General features: G+C 35.2%; 1 protein-coding gene across 1 annotated transcript in view; it reads right to left on the bottom strand.

The window, feature by feature from the left end:
* The window catches only part of spir (spire type actin nucleation factor), a 269,005-nt gene that overhangs the window by 124,188 nt on the left and 126,840 nt on the right, over positions 1 to 17,977 (bottom strand). The gene's annotated exons all lie outside the window — the stretch shown is intronic.

Here is a 17,977-nt window from a genome sequence, read left to right as displayed (position 1 = left end):
CTCGTAACCTGCATCTCTAAAGAATAAATAAGCGAGGGCTAACAAGCATTTCTTCACAGCTGAATTCAGATGGCACTCAAGAGATTTTAAAACAACAAGACTTACGGATAAAAATTTGCGTAATCACAAAGACACTCATTCACAACTAGCGCAATCACCGTATGCGAAACAGCGACTATTCTTATCGCGTTTTATACCTGTTTATGCTTCTACCCAGTCTTTTTCCTTGGCAAAAAGGTTCAACAAACCTTTAAAATAAATCCCATTAATAATGTAAAGCAAAGTTTCTCAAACTATGATACTACCATTAATGGTACATTATTTTGGGTAGTAAAAGTTTTACACAAAAGGTTTAAACGAATTTTCAAAACGACTGTAAAATTGTAACCTTTTCATATATTGGTACATAATGGTATCTTTTTTTTAATTTGATTTATTTGGTGCAAAATTTTTTAAGTTCGACAACCCCCAATGCAAAGGCTACATCACTGGAATCTAAACCTTACTGTCAGATTTTGATGCAGATAGTCTGGTATCATACGTGCAGAATTCTTTCAGGGGCCCTCAATGCACAATTTTCTACTTTTCTGTTTGCGGGTTCTCAAAATCTGGCACCTCAGCTCCGGGTCTTATGGACTTATGACGTAGTCAGCCTCAGCTAACAATTAAAATCAAAAGAAAATTTAATCCATCAATACGCCAATAGAATTAAAAGTGATATAGCATAAACTACAACTTCCAAACCTATCTCAGTTTCATTTAATGAAACAAATACATCATTCTTAACTAAATCGTATTAAAATTGAAAAACCAAAAGCAGATTTTAAAAGACAATGCTATACAGCAAAAATTACTATTCGAATATCAATACTTTTAGAGTCTGAAGAAATCCATAAAAGAAGGTCTAACTATAGAAAATATTTATAATAATTAATGGATTATTCCTGAATATTCATCACACATCTGTATGTAGAAGGAAAATACACACAGTATCCTCTGCTTATTACACTCATGTCCATAAATTAAGCATAATTCGGAGTCACGCGGAAATCGAACTCTAAAATAAATATATCACCTGTAAAATCACTACACACATCTTCAAGAATCCTATACAAATTTCAGGAAGTAACCAGATGACACCGATGATACGTCACAATGACGAGAGTGTAAGAGAGTGATATATAAGGAATACAGGCAAAGAAGTAAAAGTGTTCGCAGGCGCTTTATAAGCATTTCAGTGCAATAACCGAATACTTATGACACAAAGGACGCATTTGGATGATTTTTTACTTGGTAGAATTATCGGCCGTCTAGAATGTGGGCGTACCCAACTGGAAGTATCAGACGAACTTGGAATTGTCCAGAGTGTCATCTCCAGGCTTTGGCAAGGATTCCAAGATGATGGTAATATGAGTAGACATTACAGCACAGGTCGCCCCAAAGTTACAACGCCGAATGAGGACCGGTATTACCCGTATTTGGCAGTTACTGCCAAAAGAAACAGGCGGAACACAGCCTCAGACCTGTCTCGTCAGCTCTCTTCAGCCACTGGTACGACAATTTCAAGGCAGACCGTGTACAGACGCTTAGGACAGATTGGTCTATATGCTCGTAGACCCGTCAGATGCGTTCCACTTACTGCAACTCACTGTTGCCTGCGGTTAGCCAGGAGTAGAGAGCATGTATTGTGGACACCGCAACTGTGGACTTGTGTGATGTTTTCCGACGAGTCCAGGTCTAGTTTGCAGTCTGATTCTCGCCGGACTTTCATATGGAGAGCTCCAGGTACCCGTTACCACCAAGAAAACATCACTGAACGACACCGTTACGGTGGTGCAGGAGTGCTCGTTTGGGGCGGAATTATTCTGGGTTCCAGAACTGATGTGCATGTTCAAATTGGAACCATGACAAGCCAAATCTATCGAGACGTCATTCTGGAACAACATGTACGTTTGTTTCGGGGCGCCATGGGCGCACAATTTGTGTTTATGGATGGCAACGCCCGTCCTCACCGTGGAAACATCGTTAGCGAATGCCTTCAATCGGAGGATATGCTGGCCGTATGGACTGGCCAGCATTCTCACCGAACTTGAATCCAGTACAGCACGTGTGGGACATGCTTGGCTGACGAGTTGCCGCCCGTCAACCCCCTCCTACATGTCTACCGAAACTTCGGGAGCATTGCTTTTTGAGTGGTGTAGTATCCCCCAAGATCAGATCGATAATTTGATACTCAGCATGCCTAGGCGTTATATGGACTATATTGCATCGTCTGGGAAACATACAATGCAGTAACAATCACACCAATCCTGTAATATTGATTTTTTGCAATTTGCTCCAGGGAGAAAAAATCGCTATTTTTTTAATAATATCAAACATATAGCATCTTTTTTTGCTCTTTACCTTTTGTTTAATAAATAAGCTGTACAAATAAGCCAAATTTGTTTTGCTTCTAACTCTGCCTGATTTTGCATTATCCTTAATTTATGGACATGAGTGTAAAATCATTTTCGTTCCAAACACATTTGAGCTTATTACGGGGCTGAATTTCGTATACGTCGATTTGTGTATTGCAAATTGTGATATCAGTTTTAAGCTTTACAAGTGAAATAATAGCTAACAACTAATTCAGTAATTAATCCTAGAATAATAATTAAAAATTAATGCTAAAGTTGAACTATTTACGCAATTTTGAAACTCATTTTTAGTCTTTTTATAATTATATTTTCTATACCTACGTTCCTAGTGAAGTTTCATCATTTACAACTATTCTCTCTCTTGTTTGTTTCACATTATTCAACAACAGTTTCTCAGTTCTGTTCTCAGTTTCGTAAAATTGCTGGTAGCTTCTTTAATTAGGACTTTTCAAGTTCAAGAGTATTGCTTATAATTTGCTGCGCTTTTCTAGATTTGACTGATGTTCACATGTCCCCATATTTTTATATCACTTTCGCTGGAAGTTTTTGCAGTTCTTTTAGCACATTCATAGTCAGTTTTTATACTTTTTGCCTGAATATTGTTGTGAACCGAGCCATGTTCTAAAAATTAATCTTCATAAGTTACCTCAACTGATGTCTGAAATATTAAGTATAGTTTGCAATTTCTCTGACGCCTCTTCACATTTTCGAAGGCAATTTTTAACTGGTTTCAAAAGATTAACCGCCTGCAATGACTGTGCAAGGCCTCTAGCAGATATATCGACTAAGCGCTTTCGAAGTGCTCGCATTTTCACAAAATACAATTCTGTTCATAATTTTCTGAACGTTTTTTCCATAATGGCATTTGAAAACTTTTGTAATACCCTGATCTAAAGGCTGAGTGTTAGAAATTGCATTTCTCAGGAAGAAGCACTAATGCTGGATGGACTACGAAAATGGACACTATGAATAAACTATGGTTTGGTTTGGTTTGCGTGATAATGGCAAAGCCTTGAGGTTTACCTACCTAAGAGGAGGGATGCCTACTGGAGGACTTTGTGAGGGAAGCTGGCTCGTATACACGTTGCCCATTCAGCTAGCCTGTTCGCGGGATTTGAACCTCGGACCGAACTACCAGTGTTCAGAGGCTTTACCATTCGTCCGCTGGTGGGCCGAATGAACTATGAGATGCTTTGATAGGTATTAAATCGGACATTCTGGAACTGATTCTGGAACAGTATTTTGGTATTCTGTGTTTCATAAGCTGCGGATATGTGTTTAATAAACGGCTTTTTTCCTATTCATTAGTATGTATTTATTTTGCCTGCGAAGCCTCCGAATTTGAATGTAATAAGCGGCTGAGATTATTAACCAATGAGTTTAATAAGGAGAGGGTACTGTATAACGAAAAGTGATTGTTGTGTGCTCTAAATTATACTTTTACATTCAAGTCTATAATTCCTTACCTTGATCCCAATAATTTATATGCAATTAGTGGTAGGAGAAGAAAATGATTCCACAAGTATATAAAACTAAGGATAAATGCTTTTAACTATTTTGAAATGAAACCATGTTTAGAGTGTAAAGAGAAAAATCTGACTTAAAGCATTTTTGCCCGCCAAAAAGTGCTCCTAACAAAGTGCAATACAAACGTAACGTAACTCATAAACACATTTAACCTTTTTTTCTCGCAATGCGTATCAAACAGACTATATATATCCTCACCTGCATCCCGAACGAATATATACGTATGGTGGCTGATGACGTAGATAAATGATGACGAATGCTGGATGCTACATAAAAAAAGCAATTATCACGGCCGGTTTAACACGCCTTTAATTGTAGATAAATACGTTCTTAAAACAAAATATACAGTTTAATAGGTACAACTTGCTCACCCTTTTTTGATCACTTGCACCTTATTTTATAACCCTATTACAAATATAATTGAAGAAAAAGAGGTTACCGGTGACATATTAGCAAAGCAGCAAGCGAAAGAAGAATGCGCGAATTATACTTCGAAGATTAGGTTAAGAAAGACTCGTTTTTTATGTAACTTCATTCTGATTGGTTCTTAAAAGTTTTAATTCGTAAATTTTAATTGGCTAAAAGGCTATGAAAACACCTACGTCCTTAGTGTCTTAAAAGAATCATGTAAGCAAAACTAATTTTGAAATGACGCTTTTTAGAGAGTTTTATTACAAATAACGTTTTGTATTTTTAGGTTAAAATGGAAAATAAACAAATTGAAAAGGAGAGTTAATGTTAAATAACATTAGAAGTAGTAACACAGAAATGATATAATGGGATCAATTATATTAAGCTCATTTAAATTCCCCTCTGACAATTTAGATTTAAAAATCCATTGCTGTTAGACGCTTCACAACTTTAAATCTTTTACGATGAATCTTATGGTTGCTAAAAAATACCTTTTTTAAATTTTTAGTATATTTAATTAAATCGTTTTAAAATGTAACTCATATTATTTTACTTTATGCGTTTTAATTTACACACTATAAAGAAATAATAAGAAAAGAAAATCATTGTTTCTGAAGGCAAGAAAATTATTCTCTCAGATTGAAATAGCGCTCAAGTACATGATTTCTTTCACCTTTGAAATCTGTGCTTTCAAGTTATTTCACGTGAGCTGAAAAAAATTGTCCTATCATAATGTGATATAATATATAAACGTTGAATATCTCCTAATTAACATTTTTAATCGCTTGTGTTTTACAACAGGATAAAGGTTCACCTTTGAAAACTCTGCAACTGTAAGACATTACAAGAAATGCATTTTCTGATAAAGAAATTTAAAATTTTAAATATATTGGACACGCAACGATCGAAAAAAATCTTAAAAAGTCATCATGATAGGGAACGGAAAAAAATATTTGGAAGGATTTTCACTCTGTGAAGTTGGTGCAAAGACTGGATGCAAAGATATGTGAGAAAAATCAGTGAGAAATTGCTTCATTAAACTAAAAAATTTATAAAGAGCATGAAGAAATGAGAAATATTCGCTATGAAACTTTGTATTTTCATTGCTAATATGTATATGCGGTAAAATGCAAGAAAATCGACTCGGCAGAATTGAATTAAAATTTAATATATATTCAATCTAGAACTGAATAAAAGTTAATCAAAATTTAATCCAAACAAACGACGAACACAACCTAAATAAAGCCGTGTAAAAGGCCATCATGATGAAAGAATGAATAAATACCAATTAAAGTTGAGGTTTGGTTTGGTTTTATGTGATTACGGCAAAACCTCGAGGGCTATCTGCCTAAGGGGAAGGGATGCCTTTGTGGGTGATTTTGTAAAGGGAACTGGCTCGTAAACACGTTACACATGGGAGAAAACCACGAAAGCGCCCATTCGCGAGATTCGATTCTCGGGCCAAACTACCAGTGTTCAGCGACTTTATCGCTCGGCCGCTGCTGGGCCTTTTAGAGTTCAGGAGAAGAAACTTCCATCGAAATTAATTTTTACTCCTGAAAGAAAGAAGCGGTGGCTTCTGTTATTGCTGAGTGCTATCTGATTTTAAAAAGTCTACAAATTTTTAGCAATTAACCGAAGGGCACAATTTGACAGTTAATCGGTGTCAGTTTTTCTAATACATTTTAAATACGCAAAATTTTCCATGTATGTTTTCGGCTCTTTAAAAACTTTGGTGCCATCATCCATTTACATTTATAACAGTGATGGCACCTCTCAACATTAAACGGCCAGTCACATTAACGGCCAAGGTTTCAATGTTTCCTTCAAAGAATGGGAACCGGGGTTGGAGAGAAGACAGGAGGAATTAAACGCTTCGGTGAGCTCCCATTTTTAACAGACATCTCCACTTCTTCATTCACGAGACTCAAAACAAAGACACAGCAAGACAATAAAAACAATATAACCATAGGAGGAAGAGGCGATGATGCAAGAAACCCAGCGAATCTTTTGTTGACGGAAAATCAAAGCAGTTGTGGTATCCATTGTTTGTACGATATCGGTTATGATATTAATGACTCTATTAAATCCTAATGGGGGCCACGCGGTGCAGGTCGTCGTGCTTCTTCAAAAAATTTCGGTCATTGCTCAGCAAGGGAAATGAACACATTATAGTGATTAGTTTCGTCTGGGGTTGGTAAAAATTTCATGCAAAATGCTAATAAGCATGGACTACTAGTGATAGTTTATTTAAAGCGTGTCAGAGCTTTATTAGCTTTTTCAAGTTTCACAGCAAAATGAACAAGTTTAGATGGCAATTTTAACGGATCCAAGTACTTAACAGAATGAAACTCTTCGAATATGATCAGCGATTTATCATAATTGCTCGAAGAATGTACTTTTTTCCTTGTACAGTAAGTCTGTAATGGTACGATTTTTCTTGTATAGTAAGTCTATAAGCAGTATTAGAGTCAAGTACACGACAAATACAGCAGGGCAATAAAAACATTATGTTGCATATAAAATTGTCGCACTTTTATATGTGTTGGCAGAAATGGAGTCCAGAATTTCTAATGATGGGTAACTTTTCAAAATTACGACATTAAAAGTAAAGCTAAGCTAATAAGAGTCGGAAAACTAGAACGACCGATTTACTCCCATCTTCCATGTTGAGAACTGATTTAGGAACCACATCACTTATTTACCTTAGTTGTTTGAAATTTGGATAGTTACCATTGCTTTCTAAAACTCTTCGTGTTTTAAGACAGTCCTCAATAGGTTTACAAAAATATTCAACGCAAACAGAAAAACACGTTTTAAAAAAGCCGGGTGGCAAATCTATGTATTTCACATGGGGTTCTAATCGTAGTTTTTATACATAATAGCTGTATAAAATATATATTAATATTTTATGTATTATTTAACTTTGAAAGGACCGAAAATATTAATGCTCAAGCACATAAAAAAATGCTAGGGAGATTTTTTTAAGGTTGTTATTATTAATTAATCGTAGAACTACTACCGTAAGTAAAAAAAGCTAACTGGTAGATCTTCTGATATCAGAATGAGAAATCTTACAAAACTGAACAAATACTAATGACTTTATCTAGCGTTTCTATCATTAAAGAGATCTTTATGCAATTTCTAATGAATGAAACATTTCTTTCAAAATATGCAGTATATTTCTGAGTGTTATGTATAACGAAATATATTTCTCAGCGTTATGTGCGAAAGCGTGCAAAACTCATGTTCATGAATATGGTTTCAGGAAAGTATCACCCCGAGTATAGAAATGTTAATTCGAGCCTCATACAAACATGCTGGATTGACATTCCCCCCTTTCGCTCAAACCCTATATAATTAGAAGCGGCGCCAGTTGGCAATTAATCTTCGTTGAACTCCAATGAAAGAGTCTACATCTTCATTATACGGTTTCAGAGCTAATTTATAGTGCTTTTATAAGCGCCTAACGCACTTTCATAATTTGGACGCAGAGATTATCACATTCGTTCAGATGCAGAGGTTTGATGCATCGTTTGAATAAATATACAGATGATACAATAACTATTTCAACACTCGTATCGAATTAGTAAATTGCATGCAGCTTAAATATTAACAGTGGGAAATCAGAAACAGTCACTGGAGCAACTGGCTTACAGTTATGTACCCTAACATATTCAATGTCACAGAAAACTGAATGCATCTTGTCGGGTTATTTGCGTTAAAATAAAAAGTCACAAGATTTGTGCACAAAATGAAACCAATATGTCTTGCAACAGCACTCAGACGGACATACGTTACGCACGGCCTTATTTCATTTAATGCAAATTATTTACAACCATGAAGGGATTACTCGTAGCGATTCCCTCATTGGTGAGCAGGCAGCTATTATTCATCAAAAGAAAAGCTTTGGATCAATAGTGATTCAGCGTTTCGTTATAATCCACTTGAATCGCATTAACAATTCCACCAAATTTCTTCATTTTTAATGAGAAATTACATAAATTAAAAATTACCTAAATTTTTTCCCTATATTCTTTATAACATTATTTACTATTATTTGCCGCCCAACCGGGGAAGTGGTTAGTGACGCCGACTGCCGGACCGAAGAGATCGGGTTCGAATCCCCGAGAAGTCATGGATGTTTGTAAATGTACACTGTCTGTGCGGCATGGAGACACCCTAAATATGCGGCGAGCCGAACGTCCTCTCGAGAGGTTGGTGGCAGGGAAAGAGAGGTGGGAGACCCTCGGAGCCGCCCCCCCCCGGGTTGCTCTCCATCAAAATTGGCGGCGGAACTGAGAAAAGTCGTATTGTCACCTGTATGCTGCTCAAGGCTATTGACAATGACAGGTGCAATTTTGCCCTCCTTGCCACGAAGAATTTTGTAGGCTTGGTCTGATGTTACTGTCAGAAAAGTGAGATAAGTCACAACAACAACACTATTATTTAAAATTGTTTGTTATAAAACAGAGTATTCTGCCGCACAAATCGACAGCGTAATCAATTAGGAAATTCAAAATTCAATTAGGAAATTCAATTAGGATCTTCGCAATATATTTTTGAGGTTCTAATTTATTAAATGCTTTATAGGTTAATTATAAAGTATTCGAGGATTTTCTGTCTCGGTTCTGTGGAGGAGTTCCCTGAAAGCGTGAAATGGGTTTGATACTTTTGGCAGATAAAGCTAAAACTTCTTGTAATGAACATATTCCACAGATTTTTCTTGATGCTTTCAAGACCATTAAGAAAAGAAAATGAGCTTGGAAGATTAGTTCTTTCAATGCCAACATTTTGATCATGTTCCCAATGGTACAGAAATATTTCAATTCAAAATTTCAAAATCTTTACACGAAACAATTTAAATAATGTTTTAGGTACTAATCATACAGCTTTACAGTATATTGCTGCTATAACTACTTATTGTGCTAAATGATGAATCTAATACAAACTATATATAAATCGATATTCAGCGGACAAATAAAGTGCAGAGCAAACTACAAAAGAATCATGAAACAATTCTCAAGACGATATTCCTCTGGAATCATATCCAAAATGCTTTGAGAACAGAAATTATTATTTAAAAAAACTGATTCCATAATACATATCGTTCTGCAGACTTTTATATAATGCCTTGCCTAATTATTTTTCCAGTTTATTTTCAGCCATTTCTAATTTTTGACTTTTAATTCATACCATTCTACCAGTTATGGTCAGTTACAGCACCAAGCTTAGATATCTCATCACGATTTTTGGGATCATTATAAGTGCAATTTCGTGGACAGAATTTTTTACTGAAACTGTTTCTTATTTTTGGTTTTTTCGTAGTTAATTACGCTCTTGCTAAAATTAATGTTGTCTCAGATAAGTTGGAAATTTGAGAGTAAGATGAACTAATGTTGTCACGCTAATGATTACTTCAGAATGCAAAGATTAATTACAGATCAGCACAGATGTTATAATGATTGTAAAAGTGTAATGGCCATAAAATGATTTAGTATACATTCGCGTTTTAATCTGATAGCTAATACTTTGAAAAGATTGATATGGTTTTGATCTGTGAGAAAAGCAATGTTTCCTGTAATTAGATGAGCTAATTGGGATTGACTATATCAAACAAAGGAAAAATTGTATGATGAATTTAACCAGCGGTACAGTATCATGGTATAATAGTTAACAACAAAATAAATGTTAATGACTCGATAATTTAACTCCTTTCTATATAGTGAATTCGAGAGTAAATGTTACTTACTTATCAATCAAACAATGATTGTTGATACCAGCAGTGAAAATATAAGAATTGAATTAATTATTTGCGCATTATTTTTCCAGAACATTCAGCGCAACTAACGTTCTCCTTCATAACTATACGAAGTATTTAAAGATATCTAATAGAAATTACATTACGAACCTTAGGTACATAAATTTGCCTTTTGGAATCATTAACATAAGGAGCTTTCTCTAAAACATTAAACCGAACTAACCGTCGAAAGATATAACCATACAGAGTTTTGAAATGTAGTTAACAATAAAACGCACAAATGCAGTATATTTCCATCAACAGTGCTTTTTAAGAACCAAAGGAGTTAAAAAATATTGACCAGGAACTCACTTTCAAATATTTCAGAAGGGACTATAATTCACTGAGAAATATGAGAATTAAGTTAAGAAAATTAAACACAGATTACTCACTCGAGTCTACTTTAAGCGCAACAAAAATATCGAATAGAAAACTGAAATAACCTCAGTTCAATGGCAGTTGACTGAGAAAATAACATTCGTGCAGAGTGAATAAGTGCAGAGAGCAAGAATAATGTGACAAATAAATTTATCACTTTGACTCAATTTAGCTCATAGTGCGAAAACTGACAAACATCAACGTAGTGATTAAAGAAAAATCCAAGTACTTAAGTAAACAGGAAAAATTTTAACAGATTTTAATTCGGTGACATAGAAGTAATCATAAATATTTCGATTGTACGACTTTTATTTTCGTACCGACATTAAATAATTTTAATTAAAAGTTTGTTTGTTGTTTCACTTCGCGTTGCGTATTATGGCTGTCACTAAGTCTACGATTCTAATTATACCAAATTTGAACACAGCTATTTGAGTTTACAGTCCTATTCACTTCATGAATAGACGTAGCATGCATTATGTTTTGACAGCCGTCCGGCAGATCCAAGGTCGTTATTAGCTTAGAAGACAATAGCATTTTGTTGGAAGACGCCGCTAATTATGTCTTTCACGAACACTCCAACCTGTCCACTGGATTCCCTTATCCTCCTGATCTTCAAAACTCAAACGTCCATCTCAGTTTCCGCTGTTGTTCAATGAACCAAAAAATGAACTCTGTCCGGAAGTAAATAGATTTAGATTCTAAACAACCCGCCAAAACAATACGACACTTCAACTGCCACTGTGACAAGTATACCCATCCTTGCACAACTGTCAGGATATGCAAGGAGTGAGCATTGTTCCTCATAACGGCGATGGCTCAATAGGCAATAAATCTCTACATTGACAACAAGTGAATATAAACGTAATAATAAATTTTTAACTAGAAATTAAATCAATATTTTTATTCCTAGTTTTTTTATTTAATGTTTTCCTGTCTTTCACCACTCGACAGTTCCTCTTCCTTTTTGGATAGTGAATTTTCACTGCCAATCGCACCTTTCTGATGCGATCAATTCTACAAGCACTTTCATCCACTTGTCAGAAAGCCAAAAAATGGCACTCATATATGAAAACAACCTTAATACGCCAATGTTCCTTCTGAAATAATTCTTAAGAACTGTATGATGATGCTTGCATTTATGCATTTTAAGGAAGTCTGAAAATATAGCATTCAATTAATTATGTCTTAAGTTTTGGACAGTCTCATTAGTTTAGGTAACATACACTAAGATTCTGATGCTGACCTAAGCAACTTATCGCTATGTCTAAATAAGCAAACAAAAAGTACAAAGGATGTAAAAGAAGCTTTTATTAAGAACTTAAATTAGTTGAACAGAAGGCACTGTCGGTGCTTACGGACCAGCCAGAATTTATGGCTTGACCTCAAAAAGCAGAATTGGAAATTAAAAATAAATCTAAGTCTTATTTAGCCAAAGGCTAAACAGAGATATATAAATGCGCAAGTTGGCTGTGACATACACCGGCGTGACAGCACAGCCTGCAAGAATAAAGCAACGACAAAGACAGAAATAAATATCGTAGAATATCAACTAGTAACGTGGCCTTTAGCAGACGGAACACGTTCTGAAATAATACAATCTCAAACCCTCACTTAAATACACGCGAGCTAAATTTGCATTCTGGCAGAAAAGCGGAAAGTAAGAAATGACAATAAAGATTCTCACCATAAAATAACTGATTGACTAACACAAATACCTTGCAATTTATAAAAATATTTCTAATAAAATATAATAATAATTATTTGAATTTAGAGTATGGCAGGTGGCATTATAATATGTGAAAAACTAATAACAATTAAGTTGGTAATACAGTAACAGGTAAGAAAATTAACTTTTCGTTGTTTACTTTTAATTATAAGATTTATATATATATATATAGAAATATCTGGACAGATTCATTTGATTCGAATCTGGATTATAAACTTTACTTATGTTTCATAAAAGTCTTCTAATCATTTGTATCAAGAATTATCCGTTGTGTTTCATTTTGTTTTAATTTTCGAATGGATATCGTATTCGTAGGCGAATTCACACCATAAAAAGCTACTTAGGAGACGAGAATAATCAAAATAAATTTAAAGAAACTTACATCATCAGGTGTTACAAATTTAATTATTTTTAGCAAAACATTTTTAAATGCTTCAGATTAAAATAATGAAATTCCGATTTAATAATAAGAAAACAAAATTCTTTTATACTTAAACAGCGACTAAACCTATGAAGATACGCTGCATCCATTATGCTTATCAATTCGTATTCATTTGTAGAAGCTGCAATAAAAGGCAGTGGTTGGTTTGGTTTATTTGTTTATGGCAAAGCACTCGAGGGCTATCTGTAGAAGGGAAGGGATGCCTTCGTGGAGGACTTTCTAAGGGGAATTTGCTAGTATACACGCTACACATCAGAAAACCACGAAACCGTCCGTGCAGCCAGCCCGTTCGCGGGATTTGAACCTCGGACCGAACTACCAGTGTTCAGCGACTTTACTGCTCGGCCGCTGATAGGAAAAATGCACTGTAGTTCATGCTTAACGAGCCTTGTTCATTTTATATTCCCTGTAATCCGATATTAAATTGAACTATATGAATAATGAAGTCTCAATAGTCACTGATAAAAGTGTAAAATCCTCTTGATTGCTAATGTTGTTAAAAATACTCATAGTAGCATAACTGAAATCAGCAAAGAAGTCCATGTTCCACATTGCATGTAACAGCTACGAGTTTTTAAGTGGTTGGGAAACATCAGTACAATCAGTGATTTGAATAAATTGTCTGAAAACATGGAATTCCAAGAATGATAAGTGAGAGGTAATCCAGCAAGTCAAAAAACTCTAGGAATTTGATTAGAGTTTTCAAAGCAAAACGTTTACAATCAGAAAAGAATTAATATACATTATTACGGATTTTGTATTCATGTAAATAATTTTAGTGAAATTAAATGTAAATTGTAGTATCTCTTGTAGAATCTAACACGAAAGGTTCAGAAATGTAAAGCATTGCAGGAAAAATAAAGTTTCAGGGGTATGTCAATTTAACATTGAATTAAATGGCTATCTCAACAACGACAAGCTAGCGAAGGTTTGGGCGACTAATTTTTGTCGCCAAATTTGGCGGCATTTTGGTCTTATATCTATGTAATTGTAACTAGTCTGATCCGTATGTAACTGCAACTGTATCCGGCCGTAAGTAACTAACTGTGTATGCCTTCCAGGAATTTCGAGAAACCAAAGGTATTCGAAATTTCTAGGCAAACGAGGGGGGGGGGACTAGATAAGACCGAAAAGAACATCAATTTTCAGTTCAGCTCAGAATACTGAGAGCATGGAGAAATCACTCTGTGAGCTTACGCACTCAAACTTTTTATATTGTCTTACGTTTAACGTTCTCAGTAAATTGAAGCAGTAACTACTGATTATGCTGTCTCTTACTGAGAAAAGCTGGGCGAGAACTTTCCTGAAAAGTCCCAGAACAGTACAGTGTTTCTTCCGGGAAAATACATTTTATCATGGAATCATCGAGTCTGTGTGCAATCAATCCATTACGAACCCGTATGCGCGTAACAATGTGCCAGGTAAAAACTGCATGGAGAAATCTGTTTATCAGCAAATAATTGATTGACTAAATAGTTGAAATACCATACTAAACTAAATTCACAAGTTCTTTAATTTCTTTATAATATATCGAATCATCACAAGAAAAATCACAATTTTAAAGCGATGCATTATTTCAGCTACCTTACTACCACCCATTTTAACCATTTAAAAACCTTAGATACTGATAGTGTGAAATTGTTCTAACTCTTATTTCTAATTTATTTAAGTGCGAGATGGTTAGGACCAGTTCACAACGCCACAAATTGGGCACAATGTACTTTATCACAAAAAATTTTTAGTTGAATATGATTAATAGTGCAGAATCATACATAAAAGGCATATAATATCCAAAAAGACATGTTGATTTTAAACGCATAAAAATAGTTTTGCATTCATTATCCCCAAATGAAAGTGATCATTGAAAAATTTCCAAAGGCACCTAACCTTTACTAATTAAAAATGATAAAAATGTACAAAAACATAAAAACCATTTATGAATCAAAACATGCCATAACATGTAATCATAATGGAACCTAAGACATATTTGATTAGTAAATACCTGCCGCAAGTATCACTGATGATCTCACTAGGGAATCTGCGAAACTAAATCAAGAAGCCATTAGATGCCTTGATTGTTTCTTCTAACGACTTTATTTCGGTAAGAATGCGTTTCATTCAGTGGATTCATTTGTAAGCCAAGTCACAAAAATGCATTTTCTCCACTTCTCGTAACGTTTTCCTGATAATCTATTTTATTCCAAGGTCATTCAAGTATAAGCTTTATCCATTTATCCTATCTGTATTTGTGCCTGGCTCTGAACCCACATGTATCAGTTGCAGGCTACGTAATGCGATTGCACTATTCAAATCAAATAAAAATCAGGTGTATGAGTATTCTTGGTGTATTATGCTTTACAACCGAAGCCTTTATTCACAAATCACGTTTACAGAATATACTAATAGGATATACACTGAAAAACAGACAAGGTTGTTGAAGTTCGTTGATAAAATTTTAGTGAGGATCATTTGCGATTAAGACATAGCACAATCTCAATGGCTTAGTATCTAACATAAACTGTCGCAAGTCATGTGGGCAGACAACTGATCATAAGCTACGATAATGTATAAAAATTTCTCTGTAGCAAATTATAAGTCTGTGAGACATTTTGCGTAATAATCTCATAACTTGAAGTACAGTATGATGCCGTAAGTTGTGAACTTTAGCTTAGTTTAGCATCTTTGTAAAGATATTGCTTTTCTGTAGGAGGAACTTAACTCATACTTTTTGGATCTCACGAAGAAAAAGACCAAGTGGCATGTGTGTTGCTGACCCTCTACTTATCATTTCGTTATTCACAGCAAGTCGTGTGCCTTCACAAATATTCTACAGATGTAATTAAAACAGAGCGAATACGAACGTTAAAACTGCTGCTTTAATGAGCAACTAATACATCCAAGTCCATTGAATGGCCAATGGATTGGAAGAATCATGAAGAATAAGATAATAGATAACATCTTTTTCATTTATCTATATCTAACTTTGTGACAGTGATTACTAAGCCCAGAGTGTGAACCATTCATAAAGTAAAACTATACACATTCTTTTACTTACCCAAACTCTAAGTAATTAGCAACTTTCTTTTTTATCGGCTGCATTTTCGAAGTGGATGGATGATTCTAATTGCCCCATTATAGTTAACCTTAGCGCATAATCTTTCACGCAACCTCGTCGTGACCAAAGGGCGAAGAAGGATGCATTGGAGCATAGCATATAATTATGTCATAGAGAATTAACCAAGCAGGAAGAGAGAGTTTCTTTCAAAGGCCGGCGACATTTAATAACACTTGACATTACACTGTCACTTTCGGAGTTCCCTACTGTTGTTTAGTTCCAGAAGACAATGTCCATGGTAAGGCTCACAAATGTATATTTGCACATTGAGAATTCAGAATAATTGCCCGTATTTGAAGGTGATTCATGTTTTTACTTCCTTTTTTTGAAGCAAAGGAAGTACTGTAATCACGAAACGTTTTTGATATCATACTTCAATGAAAATATTCATTTTGACCGCTCTCGAACGCATACGAAGTTTTTTTCTATGACATCTATAGGTAAGGACAGGAACAATCTTTACAAAAACGGGTTATAAAGAGGATTTAAAAATCAATTCAGATGGAATTTTTTTCGTGATGTCTGTACGGACGTACATACATATGTATGTATCTAACATAACTCAAAACCGATTAGCCGTAGAACGTTAAAATTTTGTATAAGGAAGTAATGTAACATGCAGTTGTGCACCTCTCTTTTTTTGTTGCAATCGGCTGCACCGGACACACACACATTGTAGAGGAATTAGATATTTTTTAAAAGCAGGAGATGTGAAAAATGAACAATGCCCTCGCCGGGAATCGAACCACGGACCTCTGGAATGCGCGCCAAGCATGCTGATCACTACACTACGAAGGCAAGCAAAGAAGGCAGGAGAAGTACCTTATATACTTCCCTTCTTAAAGGGCGACTGGGGATTAGAGGAACCAATCGCCAAATCCTGGTGATGAAGTATCATCACTCACCACCACCACCTTTTTAGTTTGGGCGCAACTTTACAGACATTAGGTATTTTTTAAATGCAGGAGATGTGAAAAACGAGCAATGCCCTCGCCGGGAATCGAATCACGATTTTCTCGAATATCCTCCGAGCGTCTGACCACTACTCTACAAAGACATGCTAAGAAGGCGGGAGAAATACCTTGTAACACACACACACATATATATATATATATATACGTATATACATATAAAGGTAGCTTTACGTTTTTGTGCATGAAAAAATTTTGCCTTTTAACTCTTTGACAGAATTGCTTGTTTTACGATAGAAACTTTCCTTTTAATCGCAAAAATAGTTCTTTTTCAACTGTTTTAACTGTATTTGGTGTTTTTGGCTCTTCCGTATTTTGCAATTTTTAATGAATCTGTTTTGAATTTTTATGTATTTTACTGCGAAGTGAGACCTGAACTGATTGAATGTGAAATATATCTCTAGTGAAATTCGAGAAATAAGTTTAAATGAAGTGCAGCAAAAAATTTATATAATTTAATAGGCAGTACAAGGAAGTCATGTGATGCCCACATCACATTTAAAAAAAATTAAAACAGCGTTTGCATTCCTTCTATCCGACAGACTAGAAAAACAGAAAGTGTGAGAGCATCGATATCATCTAACAGTCTTTTGTTAGGCGAAAAAAAAAGTAGAAACATTTCGCGCTAATTGAAGTACTTAAGGATCATAACATTTTGGCTTATAATGCGATTATCTAAGCGAAGATTTTTAAACTGACAGTCTGCCTAACATTTTACAAAGGCATAAATTACTTATCCAAGTGACGCAACTCCTACGTTATTTCGTAACACATTTGACAGCATGATGTGTCAAATTTTCAGATGTCAAATAGCACTCACTGCCAAATAGCCGTCAACATTATGGTGCCAAGAAGATGGTTAACCGATAAAGGCAACTCGAGGGTTGTTTGCCTGTGGGAAGAGAAGTCTTCCTGAAGGACTTTCTAAGGAAAACTGACTCAGCTCTACCTTGCACATGGAGGATATAATCAAACTGCCCACGCAGCCAGTCCTTTCGCTGCGACTTGAACCCAGGTGGAGCTACTAGCGTTCAGAGACTATCTCTCGGACGCTAGTGAGCCTTATGTTGTCAATAACCAACCATTATCAGGATAATGGATAAACCCCAAAGAAGCATACAGGAACTGTTACGAAGCTCGCGCTTTACCTGTAAGGTCATTAAAGCATTGATTTACTTCGAGGAAAT

This window comes from Stegodyphus dumicola, chromosome 8, assembly GCF_044657685.1.
Source record: "Stegodyphus dumicola isolate Sdum_Otavi_A_Nest chromosome 8, ASM4465768v1".
Classification (NCBI taxonomy): Eukaryota; Metazoa; Arthropoda; class Arachnida; order Araneae; family Eresidae; genus Stegodyphus; species Stegodyphus dumicola.
This window is presented reverse-complemented; position numbering and strand designations above follow the sequence as displayed.